The sequence below is a fragment of the Orycteropus afer genome, unplaced genomic scaffold (genome assembly GCF_000298275.1).
Source record: "Orycteropus afer afer isolate SDZICR_OR568_19922 unplaced genomic scaffold, OryAfe1.0 scaffold00145, whole genome shotgun sequence".
Classification (NCBI taxonomy): Eukaryota; Metazoa; Chordata; class Mammalia; order Tubulidentata; family Orycteropodidae; genus Orycteropus; species Orycteropus afer.
The window spans coordinates 8,355,079-8,362,416 of record NW_006921732.1 but is presented as its reverse complement, the minus strand read 5'-3'; positions in this window follow the sequence as shown (position 1 = coordinate 8,362,416).

The following is a 7,338-nucleotide window of genomic DNA, read 5'->3' as shown; positions in this document are numbered from 1 at the left end:
GTAAAAGAAAAACTTCACAAAACTTTACATATGATTTTAAGAGATTATCATAGACCTTCCGAAGCCCAATTCAGCGATCTCAAGAACTCCTGCCTTGGAATAAAAGTCCTCTGCCCAGTTTCCAACATCTGGCATGATCTGGCCTCATCTCTCTGCATTGCCTCATTGCCCCTTTAACCTATGCTCTAAATCAAAGATGAAACTCACTGCCATCAAGTCTATTCTGACTCATAGCAACCCCCATTCAGGTTCCAAGGCTGTAAATCTTTACAGGAATAAGACTGCCTCATCTTCCTTCCTTGGAGAGGCTGGTAGGTTTGAACCAATGACCTGGTTAGCAGCCAAATGCCTCATCCGCTATGCCACCAGAGCTCCTCAACCTATTCTCTGTTGTTGTTGTTGTTGTTATGTGCCGTCGAGTCGGCCCCGACTCATAGCGACCCCTCCTTGGGTTTCCAAGGCAGTATCACTACGGAAGTAGGATTGCCCAACCTTCCTTCCGAGGAGTGGCTGGTGGGTTTGAACCGCCAGCCGTCTGGTTAGCAGGCAAGTGTCTGAGCCACTATGCTACCAGAGGTATTCTCTAGCTATGCTCAAATCCTCACATGTACAAAGTTGCTTCCATTTGTGTTTTTGCTTCCCCATCCCACACTCTCAATTCAGTCTACAAAATTCGGGTCATGGATTATCTCTTCTAGGAAAATCTTTCTGATTTCAGTCTATGCAAGCTGAGTTCCTATATTCAAATTTCCTCCAGATACCTCCAAATAGCATTACACATAATTCTCAGTAAAACTTGAAAAAATCCTGAAAACTTTCCAGGTAGTAACAGAAGTACACGGCACAGAAATTTGTGGAAAGTGATTCTTGACCATTTCCCAGCAGATCCTACTGTGATCTCTGTGCAAATACTCCAGTGGCCGGTATCTGCCAACGTCAGCCCACAAAGCAGTGACAGTGTCCCACTTTTTGTACAGTCCAGGAAGTAAGAATCACTTTTACATTTTTAAATAGCTGACAAAAAATCACAAGAAGAATAATATTTTGTGACATATGAAAATTGTGTAAAATTCAAATGTCAGTGTGTATGCATAAGGTTTTATTAGAACACATTATGCTCATTCATTTACATGTTATCTATGGTACTTTCATCCTAGATTGCAGAGTTGAGTAGTTGTCACAGAAACTGTATGACTCACAAAGTTTAGAATATTTACTATCTGGACCTTCACAGAAAAAGTTGCTTTGATGGCAATTACTTTTTTTTTTTTTTTTTTTCCATTCTAGTCCTGGTATTGTCCTGTAGCCACCATGTGGCTAGACACTTCAAAGAACTACCACATTGCACTGAAAGTTAGATCAATTGAATGACATCATTAATTTGTGTATAACCAGGAAAGAAATGTTGTCAAGACCTTGAAGGTGATTCCCAGTTAGAGATGTTAAATTTTGAGGAGAGAAGTGCCTCTTTGGAATTGATGAAATAAGTTGTTCTTGAATGCCTATTACGTGCCAGACAATATGCTACCAGTGATCAGTTGTCGTGGAGTTGAATTCTGGCTCATGGCAACCCCATATATGTCAGATTAGAACTATGCTCTATAGGGTTTTAAGTGGCTGATTTTTCTGTTGATTGACAGGCCCTTCTTTCAAAGTGCTTCTGGGTGGACTCCAACTTCCAACCTTTTGGTTAATAGTTGAGCTCTGATGGTGTAGTGTTTGAGGCATTTGACTGCTAACCAGAAGGCTGGTGGTTCAAACCTACCAGCCACTCCTTGGAAGAAAGATTGGGCAATCTACTTCCACCTCAGAAACCCAAGGAGGGGTCGGTATGAGTTGGATCTGACTCACCACCAATGAGATGAGTAATTATTTGCAGTTCTGAGGGATGTAGACAATATGCTGATTGATTTATATTCATTTTCCTAATTAATAATTCCTAGGAGCTCTCACCACCACCACTCCTCAGAAGGAAGGTTGGGCAATCTACTTCCATAGTGATACAGCCTTGGAAATACAAGGAGGGGTTGCTATGAGTCTGGTCTGACTCGAAGGCACATAACAACAAGCAACAAGAGCTCTGGTGGTGTAGTGGCTTGGAATTTGGCTGCTAAACAAAAGGTTGGTGGTTCAAACCCACCAGCTATTTCACAGAAGAAAGATGAGGCAATCTGCTTCTGTAAAGATTTACAGCCTTGGAAAACCAGTGGGGGGTCACTATGAGTCTGAATCAACTCAATAACAGTGGGGGAAAAAAAAAGATATGATGACCTGCTCATGTATGGGGCAGTTCTACTCTCACATAAGGTCACATTGAGTCAAAATTGACTCAGTGGCGCACCCAACAGTTATTCATTGTCACTATTGAAACTTTTCCCAAAATGGAAGAACTATAAATATTGAACAGAAAAGGAAATAGGCTCACTCAGGGCCACACAGAAAAGCCAGATCTGTCCTACTCTAAAGCTTGACTGTTTTCCACTCCAGAATGAGGAAGGCTGAAATAACAGGTTAAAGGAATCCCTCACTGAAACCTGCCTTCACAAATTAACAAACAGGATTAAATTGTAGTTGAGACTCATAGCCCATCACAAAGGAGACACTGAGCCCTAGGGCAACCAAGATAAGGAGAAATCGGAGATATTCCTGCAGAAGGAGGGGCCTGGAGACACCCACTCTCATACCATCCCCCTTGCAGAAAATTAGCATTCCTTAGACCTATCCCCCTCTCAGCCAATTCCCTGTAAAAGCCTAAATAACCAATCCCGAGCAGAGACATTTTGGAGAAACAATTCTCACTGTCTCCTTGGGTATCGATACTCAATAAACCTTTCTCTTTCTCTCTTCAACCTGTTGTGACCATTGGCTCTTTGCAACAGGGGGTAAGGACCTTGCTTCCTTACAACAACAAGGCTGTACTTAGCTTAATGCTTAACCAAATACTCAATCTTGTTCCCCTGAACTCTGTGCTTCAGCCACAATCAAGTGGGACCAGAAGATCCTCCTGCCCCTAAGCCTTTGAAAATTCTGTCCCTTCTTGTCTTAGTTATCTCTTGCTGCTATAACAGAAATACCACAAGCTAAGGAGCTCTGGTAGCATAGTGCCTAAGGCACTTGACTGCTAACCAGAAGGCTGGCGGTTCAAACCCACCAGCCACTCCTCGGAAGGAAGGTTGGGCAATCCTACTTCCGTAGTGATACTGCCTCTGAAACCCAAGGAGGGGTCGCTATGAGTCGGGGCGACTCGATGGCAAATAACAACATAACAACAGATGACTTTAGCAAACAAATTTATTTTCTCACGTTAGGAGGCTAGAGGTATGAATTCAGGGTGCAGGCTGTAGAAGGCTTTCACTCCTGTCAGTCCTTATCTCTTTTTCAGCTTCTGCTCCTAGGTGAGCTTCATGGGGTTTAGCCTCTATCTTCTGCCATATCTGCTTGCTTGAGCTTACTCTACTTTTTTTCTTTAAAAAAAAAACTTTATTGTGGTTTGGGTGAGAGTTTACAGAGCAAATTCAACAATTTATCTACATTTTCTCTATGCCCACTGATGGCACGAATAAGTGAGGAATGGATGCTGCACACTTAGAGCAAGCATAAGAGGATACAACATTTTTTAACAGCATAACAATTGTCTGCTTAGTCCCTAGAGCCAGCTTTGTCTACTATGCCTCCCACACTTTGCAGACCCTGAGAGTGAGCACTGTATTAAAGCTTCAATTCTAAAGCACTTGGTTTCTGGAAGGCTGCAGTCTACAGTTGGTGCCCTAACTCGTTTTTGGTAAGTTTAGATCCCATTTGAGTTCTTTCTGATCATTAAAGCAGCAACTATGCATGGCCAAGTCCAATCAAGGGAGGGGCAGTTTGCCCTCAGGAAGAGTGTGGTTGGAAATACATTATGCTCACACAAAGAACTAGGGAATTTGCCTGGGTGTGTCCTTAATGATTTACCAAAAATAGCCACATGTTATCTAATTTAAATTAAAGGTTGGGGTCCTGGTATTGTCCTGTAGCCACCTTGTGGCTATGACTCAGGGCCACATGGTCCTGAGTCATACCCTGATCACCACCAAGTAGCCCAGTGATCAAGTCCCAGAACCAATCCTGTAACCCTTTGTAATCTGAAATTGTGATGTATCCCAATCATGGTCCTTCTTTTAAAAGGAAAAATTTGAGTGAAAGTTTACAAAGCAGATGAGTTTTCTACTCAACAGTTCATATGTATTTGGTTACATCACTGATCATAATCCCCACAATGGAATAGCTCTCTTCCACCTCCCCCCTGTGGTTACCCCCCACACACACACACACATATGTCCTTCTTACCTATGCATTCCTGTTTCTCTAGCTTTTCCCCTGTGTGAATGCTGTCCTTCAGATCTCTCACAGTTGACTGTTCTAAGGGGCATTTCCCTGAGGTGGGTGTCCTGCTCATTGTTGTTGTTGTTATGTGCCATAGAGTCATCTCTGACTCTTAGTGACCTTATGTACAACAGAATGAAACAATGCCCGGTCCTGTGCCAGCCTCACAATCCCTACTATACCCAAGCCCATCACTGCAGCCACCATATCAATTCATCTTGTTGAGGGCCTTCCCCTCTTTCATTGACCCTCCATTTTACCAAGCATGACATCCTTCTCCAGAGAATGACCCCTTCTGACAACATAACCAAAGTAGGTGAGATAAAGTCTGTCCATTCTCACTTCCAAGGAGCATTCCAGCTGCACTTCCTCCAGGACAGATTTGCTAGCTCTTTTAGAAGTACATGGTACTTTCAGCATTCTTCGCCAACACCACAACTCAAAAGCATCAACTCTGCTTTGGTCTTCCTTATTCATTGTCCAGCTCTCACATGAATATGTTGTTGTTGTTGTTATTATTTGCCGTCGAGTCGGCCCTGACTCATAGCAACCCCTCCTTGGGTTTCCGAGGCACATGATGTGAGGTGACTGAAAATAACTTGGCATGAGTCAGGCGCATCTTAGTCTTCAAGGAGATATCTTTGCTTTTCAGCATTTGAAAGAAGTCTTTTCAATAGATTTGCCCAATGCAATATGTCTTTTGATGTCTTGACTGCTGCTTCCACTGGCGTTGATTGTAGAACCAAGTAATATGAAGTCTTTGACAACTTCAATCTTTTCTCCATCTATCATGATGCTGCTTATTGGTCTAGTTGTGAGGATTAAAAACTAATTTCATCAGTAAGTATTTCAAGTCATCCTCACTTTCAGCAAGAAAAGTTGTGTCATCTGCATATTGCAGGTTGTTAATGAGTCTTTCTCCAATCCTAATGCCCATGTTCTTCTTCATATAGTCCAGTTTCTCAGATTATTTGTTCAGTATACAGAGTGAATAAATATGATGAAAGGATACAACCTTGACACACTGCTGTCCTGATTTTAAACCATGCAGTATCCCCTTGTTGGGTTGGAATGACAGCCTCCTGGTCTTTGTACAGGTTCCTCATGAGTACAATTAAGTATTCTGGAATTTGCATTCTTCTCAATGTTATCCACAATTTGTTATGATCCATACTATCTAACGCCTTTGCATAGTCAATAAAACACAAGTAAACATCTTTCTGGTATTCTTTGCTTTGAGCCAAAATCCATCTGACATTAGGTATAACATCCTTTGCTTCATGTCCCCGTCTGAATCCAGCTTGCATTTCCGGAGATTCTCTGTCAATATACTGCTGCAACCATTTTTGAATTATCTTCAGTAAGTTTTTACTTGTAAGTAATATCAATGATGTTGTTCGATAACTTTCACATTCTGTAAGATCATCTTTCTTTGGAATGGGTACAAATATGGATCTCTTCCAGTCAATTGGTTAAATCTCTTGGCAAAGTTGAATGAGTGCCTCCAGCATGGCATCCCTTTGTTGAAACATCTCAGTGGGTATTCTGTCAATTCCCAGAGCCTTGTTTTTTGTCATTTCCTTCAGTACAGGTTCAACTTCTTTCAATACCATTGGTTCTTGATCATATGCCATCTCCTGAAACAGATGACCGTCTACCAATTATTTTTGCTATAGTGACTCTGTGTATTCCTGCCTTCTTTTGATGTTCCCTGCATCATTCAACATATTTCCATGGAATCTTTCAATATTGCAATACAAGGCTTAAATTTTTTCCTCAGTTCTTTCAGCTTGAGAAATGCCGAGCATGTTCTTCCCTTTTGGTTTTCTAACTCTAGGTCTTTGCACTTTTCATTATAATAATTGACTTTGTCTTCTCGAGCTGCTCTTTGATATCTTCTGTTCAGATCTTTTATCTTGTCATTTCTTCCATTTGCTTTAGCTAAATTCCACCCAAGGGCAAGTTTCAGAGTCTCTTCTGACATTCATTTTGGTCTTTTCTTCCTTTCCTGTCTTTTTAATGACCTTTGGCTTTCTTCATGGATGATGCTCTTGATGTCATCCCACAATTCTTCTGGTTTTTGGTCACTGGTGTTCAATGCATCAAATCTATTCTTTAAATAGTCTCTAAATTCAGGAGGGATATAATCAAGGTCATATTTTGGCTCTCATGGACTTCTTTTAATTATCTTTAGCTTCAGCTTCAACTTGCTTACGAACAGTTGATGGCCTGTTCCACAGTCGGCTCCTGGCCTTGTTTTAGCTGAAGATATTGCACTTTTCCATCGCTTCTTGCCCCAGATGTAGTCAATCTGATTCCTGTGTACTTCATCTGGCAAAGTCCACATGTATAGCCACCATTTGTGTTGTTGAAAAAAGGTATTTGAAATGAATGTCGTTTGTCTTGCAATATTCTATCATGCGATCTCCAGCAACATATCTATTACCAAGGCTATATTTTCCAGTTACCGCTGATTCTTCTTTGTTTCCAACTTTTGCATTCCAATCACCAGTGATAATTAACACATCTTAATTGCATGTTTGGTCAATTTCAGACTGCAGAAGTTGTAAAAATCTTCAATTTCTTCATCTTTGACTTTGGTGGTTGGTGCATAAATTTGTATGATAGTAGTATTAACTGGTCTTCCTCATAGGTTTATGGATATTATCCTATCACTGACAGCATAGTACTTCAGAATAGATTTTGATACATTCTTTGTGATGATGAATGCCATGCCATTCTTCTTCAACTTGTCATTCCCAGCATAGTAGATCATATGATCATCTAATTCAAAATGGCCAAAGCCAGTCCATTTTAGCTCACTAATGCCTAGGATATCGATCTTTATGCATTCCATTTCATTTTTGAAAACTTCCAATTTTCAAAGATTCATACTTCATACATTCCATATTCTGATTATTAGCGGATATTTGTAGCTGTTTCTTCTCATCCTGCTCTTAAAAAAAAAAAAAAAAA